Consider the following 11,150-nt stretch of genomic DNA (forward strand, 5'->3'; position numbering starts at 1 on the left):
TGAAGTTCCTGTTCAGTTTGCTTGCAAAGCACACCATTTGCACCCAGGATCTTTGCTGATTTCTCCCCTCTGACCAGATGGCTAATATAGTCCATCACCAGTATGAACAGCAGTAGGCTCAGGGCTGAATCCTGATGCATCTCTTCTTCTGCTAGGAAGCCTTCTGTTAAGCTGAAAATGTTTGCACTTGTGTGATTGGGTACTTGTACATAGGCAACACTAATTCTATCAACATTTCTGGGACTTCAGACCATTGCAGGACTGCTCAAATCAGCTTTCTTGAGCCATTTTCATATACCTTTTTCCGGGTCTATGAATGCTGAGTTGGATCTTTCTTCATCTCTAGCTTCTTCCCCACTATCTCTCTCCCTGCAAACATCAGGTCAGCTGTGCTGCAACCTGATCTGAATCTGAACTGCTGATCTCCCATCTTACTTTCTACTGCTCTGTATATTCATGTATCAATCATCATCTCCATTAGTTGCCTGCGTTGTGACATGAGTTTGATAGCACTCTACTTCCCACCATTATGAATGTCACCTTTGTTCATAGGTTCATAGGTTCATTCGATAATTCTAAGCTAACTGCCTTGAAGAGCCATTTTAAGCCTTGCCAATAACCTCAGGTCAAAATCAAACTCTGTACCTTGTGACTACGAGGTGAGGACCTTAACCATTATACCAAACCTACTCCCTTGTTCTTGCATACTGGCATTAGGATATTTATTTCCCAGTAATCTGGGATATGCCTTTCTCTCCATACTGCTATGGGTACCCTTAGGAGCCATTTCTACCATAACTCCTCCAACATCTTTATCATATCTGCTGTGACCTTAGCTGAAACTGCTGCTTTCCCTGACTTCATTTCCTTAGTGATGTACTTACTTCTTCCTGTGTGAACTCTTCTTCTTCCTTCATCATAGACTGTGTCTGGGGCAGTACAGGTTCTGCGGGGTCATTTAGGAGCTGCTGGAAATATTCTTTCAACCTGCATTTGATGTCCTATGGACTGGTGAGTGGGTTGCTGCTAGCATACCTTATGAAAGGTGTATGATGACTGTCTACTTTTATCTTTTGGTCTTTGCCTTACAAGCTGATAGAGATTATTTGTGCCATCTGCTTTGTCACTTTCTAGAAGCTGGTAAAGTGCATCTGATGCCTTGCTCTTTGCTCTTTCTTATCTAACCAATATTCCTTCTTAGTCTGGTCCATCTTTTCTTCCTCTCATTTTTTCTTCACTCCTTATTTCATTTGATAATTTCCCAAACTTTTGCATTCTACCACTGACATCATTCCTTGTGTGCCTTATTTCTATACTTGGCTTGTCTGCATATCTGTCCTGTGGTCTTGACACATGTTGTTCTAAGACACTAAAATTCTTCTTTGACTCCACATATTTTCTCTTCTTTTTGAGGTGCTACAGCCCTGAATATTTCCCTGAACATGTGTGCTTCCCCTTCAATCAATTCCCAGATCCCCAGAACAGTCTCTGTTGACCATAGAGCTTTCTCTGACCACTGATTACAGCTGATTGTGGCCACCAGTGGTTTATGTTGTGGGTCAACTATTACACCAGGGATGAGTTTGACAGCTATAATTCTACCACGATGCCCTTTCCTTAGTAGGAAGACTTCTACCTGAGTTGAATGTTGGCCAGTATTGCATGTGATCTTCTGAATGTCTCTCTTGCTGAACCATGAGTTTGGCCACCATCAAGCCAATTGTCAGACAGAAGTACAGAATGATCTCTCCTTTATTTTTATTGCCCCAGCCATATGGACCCAGGCAGTACTCGTATCTTGTTCTGTCTGACCGTATATGAACATTCACGTCCCTCATTATCAACACTAACTCATGTTGCACTGATTTACCTAGGATGTCCAACCACTGCTGCCTGAATGCACTCTTTTCCTTACTATCACAACTCTGTAGGGGAACATAGGCTGAGATTATGAATACTGCCCTAGCTTTAAACTGGATTCTGAATACCATGAATCTGTCATTAACTGTAATAACTTCCCTCACTGTCTTCAGAAGATTTTACCTCACCTGTGGGAGTAAAGGGGTTGTCTACCTAGGTTTTTGCACCATCCGCTCAAGCTTCTATGTTGGTAAAACTGAGAGGCCATTTAGGAAAAGACTCTATGAGCATTTTTATGACTTAAGCAAACAAAAGGAGTCTAATGCTTTCTACAAGCACTCACTTACTTGCCCTGAGATAGATCTTAAATTCATAGTGTTGGAGCAAGTTACCCCGGATGCTAGGGGAGGTGACTGGGAGATGACCCTTGAATATAGGGAACTTATATGGCAACTTAAACTAGATGCAGGCAGATACCCTGGATTAAATGATAACGTTAACATAAATAGTGTCCTCAAGCTAAGAAAGGCTCGATTATGAGAAACTCACTCATTGCTGATATGAAAAACTTTCATGTGAAATATGATAAACAACTTATTCCAATTTATTGCCAAATGTATTGCTCACAGTTTTTTGGATTATTTCACATTTCAGTCTTAATATTTACTGTACATATTGATTATATAATATTTTAATCATTATCATTTAGGGATTTTATCCTAAACATTCTTTTTTAAAATAACATTTACACATACATACATAGAATATTCCCTTCAAGTTCTTTTACTTTGAGGGGACCTTATGACAACTGTAACTGTGGTTTTATAACATCTTAATGCCTCGGACAGTACGTGCCTTGAGGTTTTGTTTTTTAGTATCTTTTACCACTTTGCATTGGTATTTCATCTTATTATTATTTAATTTAGTATTTTAACTCTCTCCCTATCATCCCAATTTTTATTACCATTAATTATTTTTAGTTCAATAACCATTAACAACCATTCCCCATTACTATTATTATTATTTTTTTGGCTTTGTTTGAATGATCTTTCAACATGAACACACTTTCTCAAATTATACTAATACCGTTGGTCCTATTCATCAGGCTGTTTTTTCCCAGCCAACCTGACACAACATTACTGTTTATTACGCACCAGGTCTAACTCTTAACAACGAAGTATTTTTAACAATTTATTAACGTCAGCATTTTTTAGCTTTAATTTTTAATTGATTAATTAATAATTAACTTCAGTGTATATAAAGCCTCGCTGCACTTTGTATGTTCACTTGATAAAGCTCGGCACAGACCGAGCGAAAGCGCTTGTGTTTATTACTGTTTTTACTGTCTCGTATTAAAGAATCAGATTTTCTGAGCATTTTTACAAAGCAGTAGTCTGTCTTGGTTTGGCTTCCCACCTTGGATTTATTTCTTCTTGGTCCTGTTCCTGTTTTTCTGGATTTCTGGCTACGCTTCTTTTTTCATGGCTGGAGAAGCCAAATCGGTTAATTTTGCTGAAACTCCTCAGCTACTGAGAGAAAACGGAGATGACGTCCCGGTGACTCGTACAGAGTTTAACCAGGTAGTTTTGATGTTAACGCAGCTCACCAACCTCGTAAAAGAAAACAACGGCAGCAGTATCCCTCTACCTGGGAATCAACAACACGCTATCGAGGCTAAGAGGAAATCTCCACTGACTGGTGCAAATGGAACTAATAGTGGTTTACATTCTTTGTTTCCGACTAATCCCAGCACACAAAGGGCACCTAATAATGAACACAGTGAAGGCACGGCTCGTTTAAAGACCAGCAGACCTGAGAATCAGCCCAAGGACTTCAATTTTACCACTTGGGCAGGTCGGCAATTTACATTCAACCAAGGTACTGTGTCCTCTAATAACTACAACACTATAGAGAATGATTTTGGTGAATTAAAAGACAAACTCTATGCATATAAAAGCAATCAACTCGAGATTGAGTACTTAAGGGAGTGTGTTAATGTGAAACGCATACCGAAGGGTTTGCGTTTTTATAAGTTCCCTAACAATGTTCAACCGGGAACTTTATACTACAAAAAACTGTGTGAAATTTGTGACAGAGCTGGACTGGAGGTTTTAAATGTGATGATTTCAGAGTATGAAGCGAAGGCTGATACTCTTATAAATGAGTTAAATGTTTTAAACAACTCCCTTGTCACTGACAATAACTTTTTGACTGTGAAGTTTGATTATGACAATGTTTTTAACGAAGTCGATCAATTTTGTATAAAAATACTTAACCGAAAAATACGTAAGTTAGACAGGGATTTAGCTGAATACAGAGAAGGAACAGCTTACCCCTCTCCTAACAGGACCTGGTGGGAACATAAACAGGATAATCAAAACAACCAGAACAAGGGGCCTGATTTCCACTCTAGAGTTACTCACGAACCCCTACGTAGGAGTGAGAGGTTAGCTGAGAAAGGCAGAAAGAATTTCCATCAGGATTTTCAGCATCCCCCCGGCAGGACGGGGGCATGGGGACAGAAACAATCCCCTCACATGTGGAGCAACAAACATGGTTAAATGACATTCCCACTGTCCCTGAAATGGCACTTTTACACCACAATCTTTCCAATACTGCAGGCAACAACTGTTCCATAGTTAAAAAAGACAATTTTATTATATACAATTACACTGATTTGCAAATCACAGATTTGACTTTCGATCTATTCACTCGGGGTTTCCAGTTTGTCCCCGCACGCCCCTGTAATATATCCCAAATTCTAGTTGAATTAAAGCTCTTTGCTAGAAATTTAAATCTAGCACATTACTTTAAAGGGCAGCCCTATACCAATACTGGGCTTTGTAAAACTAGCACTTTTAACCCGCCTGTGCACCCCTTAATTAAACTTTTTGAAGAATTAGTTGAGAAAGATTTTAGAATTCTACACTCTCAAGGAATAGAACCACAGTTAGTCAACTTAAATGAATATGAAATCTGATTTATTAACCATTTGAAAAAAGAAAACATCAGGGTCATGAAACCAGACAAGGGCGGTGGGGTTGTCCTGATGTACAATTCCAGCTGCGACATTTACATCCATGATATGTTACAGGATAGTGAACAATATGAAATTGTATCTAGGAATGAAGTTAACATAGCCTTTTCCAAAATCAAATACATGCTTACTGACCATTTGCTCCAAGGAGCTATAAATGAAAAATTGTTCAACTATCTACATGTTGAGAAACCTAAAACACCAGTAATTTTCGGGATCCCGAAAATTCACAAAGGCTTGGACCCTTTGAGATTCAGGCCTATTGTTTCAGGGGCTGGGAGCATCACTGAACCCTTAGGTAAATTCATTAATCATGCCACTAAGCAACTTGTCCCACTTTTAGATCACGTCTGCAAGGACTCCTGGGACTTTCTCAGAGATATTCAACCTTCCTTTTTCTCATCTGAACTCCTTATGATAACTATAGACATTAAGGACCTGTTTCCTAGTATACCCCATCCAACAGGGCTTGAGTGGTTCAATGATTTCTTAACCACTGAAACTAATCTTAATAACAAAGTGACTGGCCTCCTAGTGGAGTTTATGGAAATTCTATTACAGAACAATTTTATATTTTTTAACGGTGAGCTTTTTAGACAAAGGAAAGGAGTGGCTATGGGTGCCTCATGCGCTTCCTTTTATGCCAACGTTGTTTTGCACAGATGGGAACGTACGTTCATTTTTTCTTCCACTTGGGTTCAACACCTAACTCACTATAGAAGATACCTAGATGACATCTGTATTTTATGGAATGGGACCCTCAATCAGTTTTTGGACTTTTTTAGCTACATCAACTCCACTACTCCTTTCTTGGTGTTCACTCACAACATTAACAAGCATGAACTCCACTATCTTGACGTGACTTTATACAAAGATTACAATAATTCAATATTCCTCTCTAAACTTTATAGGAAACCTACTTTTTCCAATTCTTTTTTGCATTTTCAAAGTGCACACTCATTTTATCAGAAAAAAGGCATTGTTAAGGGCCAGTTCATTAGAGCCTCTAGGATGTGCAGCTCCACTGTTGATTTTTTGGATGAAATGCATTTTTTGCAATCCATGTTTGCAGACAGGGGATAGCCTCTCTCCCTTATTACCTCCTTAGCCAAGGAAGTGATTGACAATGGAGAAACAACATTTCCCCCACTTCTTGGCACAGGGCAACCTCCTGGTACAATTAATACTACAGTGACATCTGATATCTTCCGGAACAGTTTTATCTACACTTATTCTGGTAATTCCGCTGATATCGAGGAGATTATCAGGAGGCATTGCCCTGTACTGACCTTTCATGAAGAATTCAAAGATGCCCTTCCATCACACCCTAAATTTGTAAGAAAGAGGGACATTAATTTTAAGGAACTATTTGAAAGAAAACCTATTTCTCAGGTTAATAATTCTAACACACGACTAGGTACTTTCAAATGTGGGTCCTGTAACCAATGCCTTGCCATTATTAATGCTTCAACACTTTACATTCCCTCCAGGAATTTTAACATTAAATCACATCACCATTACACCTGTGGGAGTAAAGGGGTTGTCTACCTAGGTTTTTGCACCATCTGCTCAAGCTTCTATGTTGGTAAAACTGAGAGGCCATTTAGGAAAAGACTCTATGAGCATTTTTATGACTTAAGCAAACAAAAGGAGTCTAATGCATTCTACAAGCACTCACTTACTTGCCCTGAGATAGATCTTAAATTCATAGTGTTGGAGCAAGTTACCCCGGATGCTAGGGGAGGTGGCTGGGAGACGACCCTTGAATATAGGGAACTTATATGGCAACTTAAACTAGATGCAGGCAGATACCCTGGATTAAATGATAACATTAACATAAATAATGTCCTCAAGCTAAGAAAGGCTCGATTATGAGAAACTCACTCATTGCTGATATGAAAAATTTTCATGTGAAATATGATAAACAACTTATTCCAATTTATTGCCAAATGTATTGCTCACAGTTTTTTGGATTATTTCACATTTCAGTCTTAATATTTACTGTACATATTGATTATATAATATTTTAATCGTTATCATTTAGGGATTTTATCCTAAACATTCTTTTTTAAAATAACATTTACACATACATACATAGAATATTCCCTTCAAGTTCTTTTACTTTGAGGGGACCTTATGACAACTGTAACTGTGGTTTTATAACATCTTAATGCCTCGGACAGTATGTGCCTTGAGGTTTTGGTTTTTAGTATCTTTTACCACTTTGCATTGGTATTTCATCTTATTATTATTATTTAATTTAGTATTTTAACTCTCTCCCTATCATCCCAATTTTTATTACCATTAATTATTTTTAGTTCAATAACCATTAACAACCATTCCCCATTACTATTATTATTATTATTTTTTTTTTTTTGGCTTTGTTTGAATGATCTTTCAACATGAACACACTTTCTCAAATTATACTAATACCGTTGGTCCTATTCATCAGGCTGTTTTTTCCCAGCCAACCTGACACAACATTACTGTTTATTACGCACCAGGTCTAACTCTTAACAACGAAGTATTTTTAACAATTTATTAACTTCAGCATTTTTAAGCTTTAATTTTTAATTGATTAATTAATAATTAACTTCAGTGTATATAAAGCCTCGCTGCACTTTGTATGTTCACTTGATAAAGCTCGGCACAGACCGAGCGAAAGCGCTTGTGTTTATTACTGTTTTTACTGTCTCGTATTAAAGAATCAGATTTTCTGAGCATTTTTACAAAGCAGTAGTCTGTCTTGGTTTGGCTTCCCACCTTGGATTTATTTCTTCTTGGTCCTGTTCCTGTTTTTCTGGAACTGTAATAACTTCCCTCACTGTCTTCAGAGGATTTTCCCTCACAACAATTCACACACAATTTCTTGTCTGTCATTCCTGTGAGTAGAACACTTTGAATCCCAAGCCAAGTGGCTTTGCTGTACTGCCCTTCAATCTTAGCTCCTGGATACAGAAGATGTCCAGTCTTCTCCTCACCATCATGTCATCGGGTTGCATACTGTGCCCTGTCAGTAGACCTATATTCTCTGTAGCAATCTTTAGTTCATGCGTTCATGCTTAACAAGTTGATTGGTTTTACATCCAAGTTTCACTCAACAGAGCTATTCAAGGTAACTCAGGATAAGCAAATCAAAGCTGAACGGCCAATAGTTTATTTAATCAGGGCTGCTGTGATTTACGACGGTCCCACACTGGTCAATAAAGGCACATTGAGCAATATGAAGTCACATGAGCTGGAAGGGATAGTCATTTTAGTAACTGGTTTAACTATTGAAAATTAGAAGTTTTCTTTTTGTCAGCATGCTACTCTGTATGAAGCAGAGGGTGTATTGATGACTGATGGGTTGTAGGGTATGATTTATTCATATCTATGACAAAACATAGATGAAGGTTAACTGTGCCTACTGGAGCATTGGAGGGTATGTGGTCTAACATATGTTCAGTGTATTCTGTTTTTTAAAGTTTTGATATTGAGAGAGAGAGTATCTAGTAGGGGGTCAGCTATCTCATTTCTAGTGGTTTGCAGAAGTTGAGGTGGTAAAGGGAGGTGAAGAAAAATTTTAAGAAAGTCAAGAAGTGATTAAGTGTCCTACAGGGTAATTATAATGTCTTTCTTCAGTGGGTCTTTATATGAGGGGCATTGTGTTACTTGATTTACTAGACACTAGGATTTCTTTTGAATATTTTGGTGTGGTTTAGGGTACTTGTTAAAAAGTAGGCTTTGTACCATTGGGTCCTCTTCTGTAATAATCATATAAATGGTATGAATTTCTCTGTGTTTTCTCTGGAGGGTAAGTTTTTTTTCTTACTGAACCTAGGCTGCATCATTGATTTTGTACAATGATTTAATTCTCTTTCTGCACTGCTTTCCACAGACTGAAGACATCTGGAAAGTATTTGCCTTGGAGCACAAGCAAATAATAAATGTGATAATTATGACGGATGGGTCTTGTTGGAAATCAATGTGACCCAAGCTAGTTTGAGACAGTTCAGTTTGTAGGACATGCAATTTTTTCTTGGGTTTTTGCTTGGAAAATAATAAGAGTAACATTTTTAGAGTGAATGTTATTGGGCAGTTGTCACTGATGAAGAGTGACAGAATGGAGTGATAGAATGGAGAAGTTTGACACAAAGGTAGGATAACTGGTGACTGCATGGCCTTGGATGGAGTGATTTCATTAGAGTTTGACATGGGTCATTCTATATCTAGCTGTAAAACCCCTGGTGTATAAGAAGGTAGTCCAGAATGCCTGTGTTAGAGGGTTTTAGGAAGTTTCACACTGACTTCTCAAAGAGTTGTAAAATTTCTGAAAAGTTTGAAGTGCAGCAGGATTTCGTTTATGAGTGAAATAAACTTGGTCTCATTCACTGTGGGGGGTTAAGTTATTATACAATTATATGGCAGTCATTGCATAGCAAAGTGGTAGCTTGTTTGTTTTATGATGAGCTTTGTGAATTTAGGTTGACTTTCTGATTTCTTTACCTACAAAGAGAGTACTGTCTACAATTCTATTCCATGCTGTGGCACTGAAAATATATTTTTATCTAGGAAGTGATTGCTAAGGTTAGGAATATCAGATATGACCTGTTAGTCAGAAATGGGCAATAAGTCACATGTCAGAGTGATTAAAATGGAATTGCTGTTCTCAGCATGCTATACCCTTGAGCTGAGTTATTGTCAGATGTGGATGTTAATAATTTCTTGAGGATTGTGGTTAATGGTGGGGGGGGGGCTATGCAGAGAGCTCTAGATATCTATTAAGCAGGAGGATAATTATAAGTGTTGTTAATCTAATAGGAAATCTCAAATATTTAAAATTGAGAAAATAGGTTGCAGGGTGTTTGATTTTTCAGTTTTTGTACAAAAGCAAAGTGGCAGTGGGTGGTAGGGTAGAGATCTGCTCAGTTTGGGGAAAAGCCACATGCCGTGGCTGAAGTGTATGGTCATTAGTAGTGGCTGAGAATGTTGTTGATGAGATTTTTTTGGAATCATTTCATTCACTAGTGGTGCACGGTGGAGAAGCATATCTATTTTTGTTGGGCAGAAGCAGTAATAAGAGACATGAAGGGGGTTTGCTTTAATTTTAAATGATTTCTTTGGAAAGTAGGTGCAAAGATTCTTTTTAAATATATAGTTAAAAAGAAAATGCATATTTACAGTTTGCACTGGTACTGCTTTTTATTCAGATATGGAAGGGTTAGTATAAATAAGGTGCCTTTTTTGTTGTCCTTAACATTTGTTTAATGCTGTTTGCTTTCAGGAATGGTCTTTTTCCTGCTCTGCAGTCTATCCCTTTCATTGGCAGAGTGGTTGCATTCAGGTACAGGTGTAATAGGAAATGGATGTTATGCTGGCTTCACGTATATGTTTTGCTAAACACTGTGTGGCTTCTGGGTAGGAGAGCTGTTTGAGGTTGCTGACTGCTACTATCATTTATTTTCCATATTTATGAAGCAACTAATATTGTTTACAGTCATGTGATGACAGTGTTTAATAGCTGTCTTCAAATATCACAGGCAGATGGAAGACTAGAGCATTCCGTCTAAAGGATGTTGCTTTTGTATTATAGTCCACTTTCTCTTTAATTGTATTCATAACATATATTGATGTGTACTAAATTATCATTTTGGTTCATAAAGTTTCATGTTAATTCTGAAATGTTTGTATTGTACATTGCTCTTTTGTTGTATTTACTACCTTAATTTGCTACTTACATTTAGAAAAGAATTTGTTATACATGTTCTGCAATATGGATTTATAATTCTCCAGCCATTTTCTTGCTGGAATGAGAACATTTATCTCACTTTGCAAAATGTGTTGTCTCTGCAGTTTCTTTTGATCTATAATCTGATTAATCTAATTCTGTTTCTGTTGCAGGTTCTGGACTGTTACAGTTCTTAGCTGTTTTATTTCTGATTATATTTAACCTCTGTACTTCTACAGTTCAAATCCTTCTGAAGTTTAATGTGAGATACCTTGCTGCCTATGAGAAACTAATAATCATGGACGCCATTTTCCCAGTCTGGTTATGCAATACAGCATTTGCTATTCTGAATAAGCTCACTTTCTTGCATTTCTCATCACCCAGTCTCTGAATTGGTGAACTCTAGCCTTATATCTTTTAAACTGGTTGTTATAGGTAAAATTAACAATTTACAAGTACAGCCCTTTAAATCAAACATGTGTGTGTGTCTGTGTGTGTGTCTGTGTGTGTGTGAGTGTATGTATATATATATATATATATATA

Source organism: Protopterus annectens, chromosome 5.part0, assembly GCF_019279795.1.
Source record: "Protopterus annectens isolate FY-2018-M chromosome 5.part0, PAN1.0, whole genome shotgun sequence".
Taxonomy (NCBI): domain Eukaryota; kingdom Metazoa; phylum Chordata; order Ceratodontiformes; family Protopteridae; genus Protopterus; species Protopterus annectens.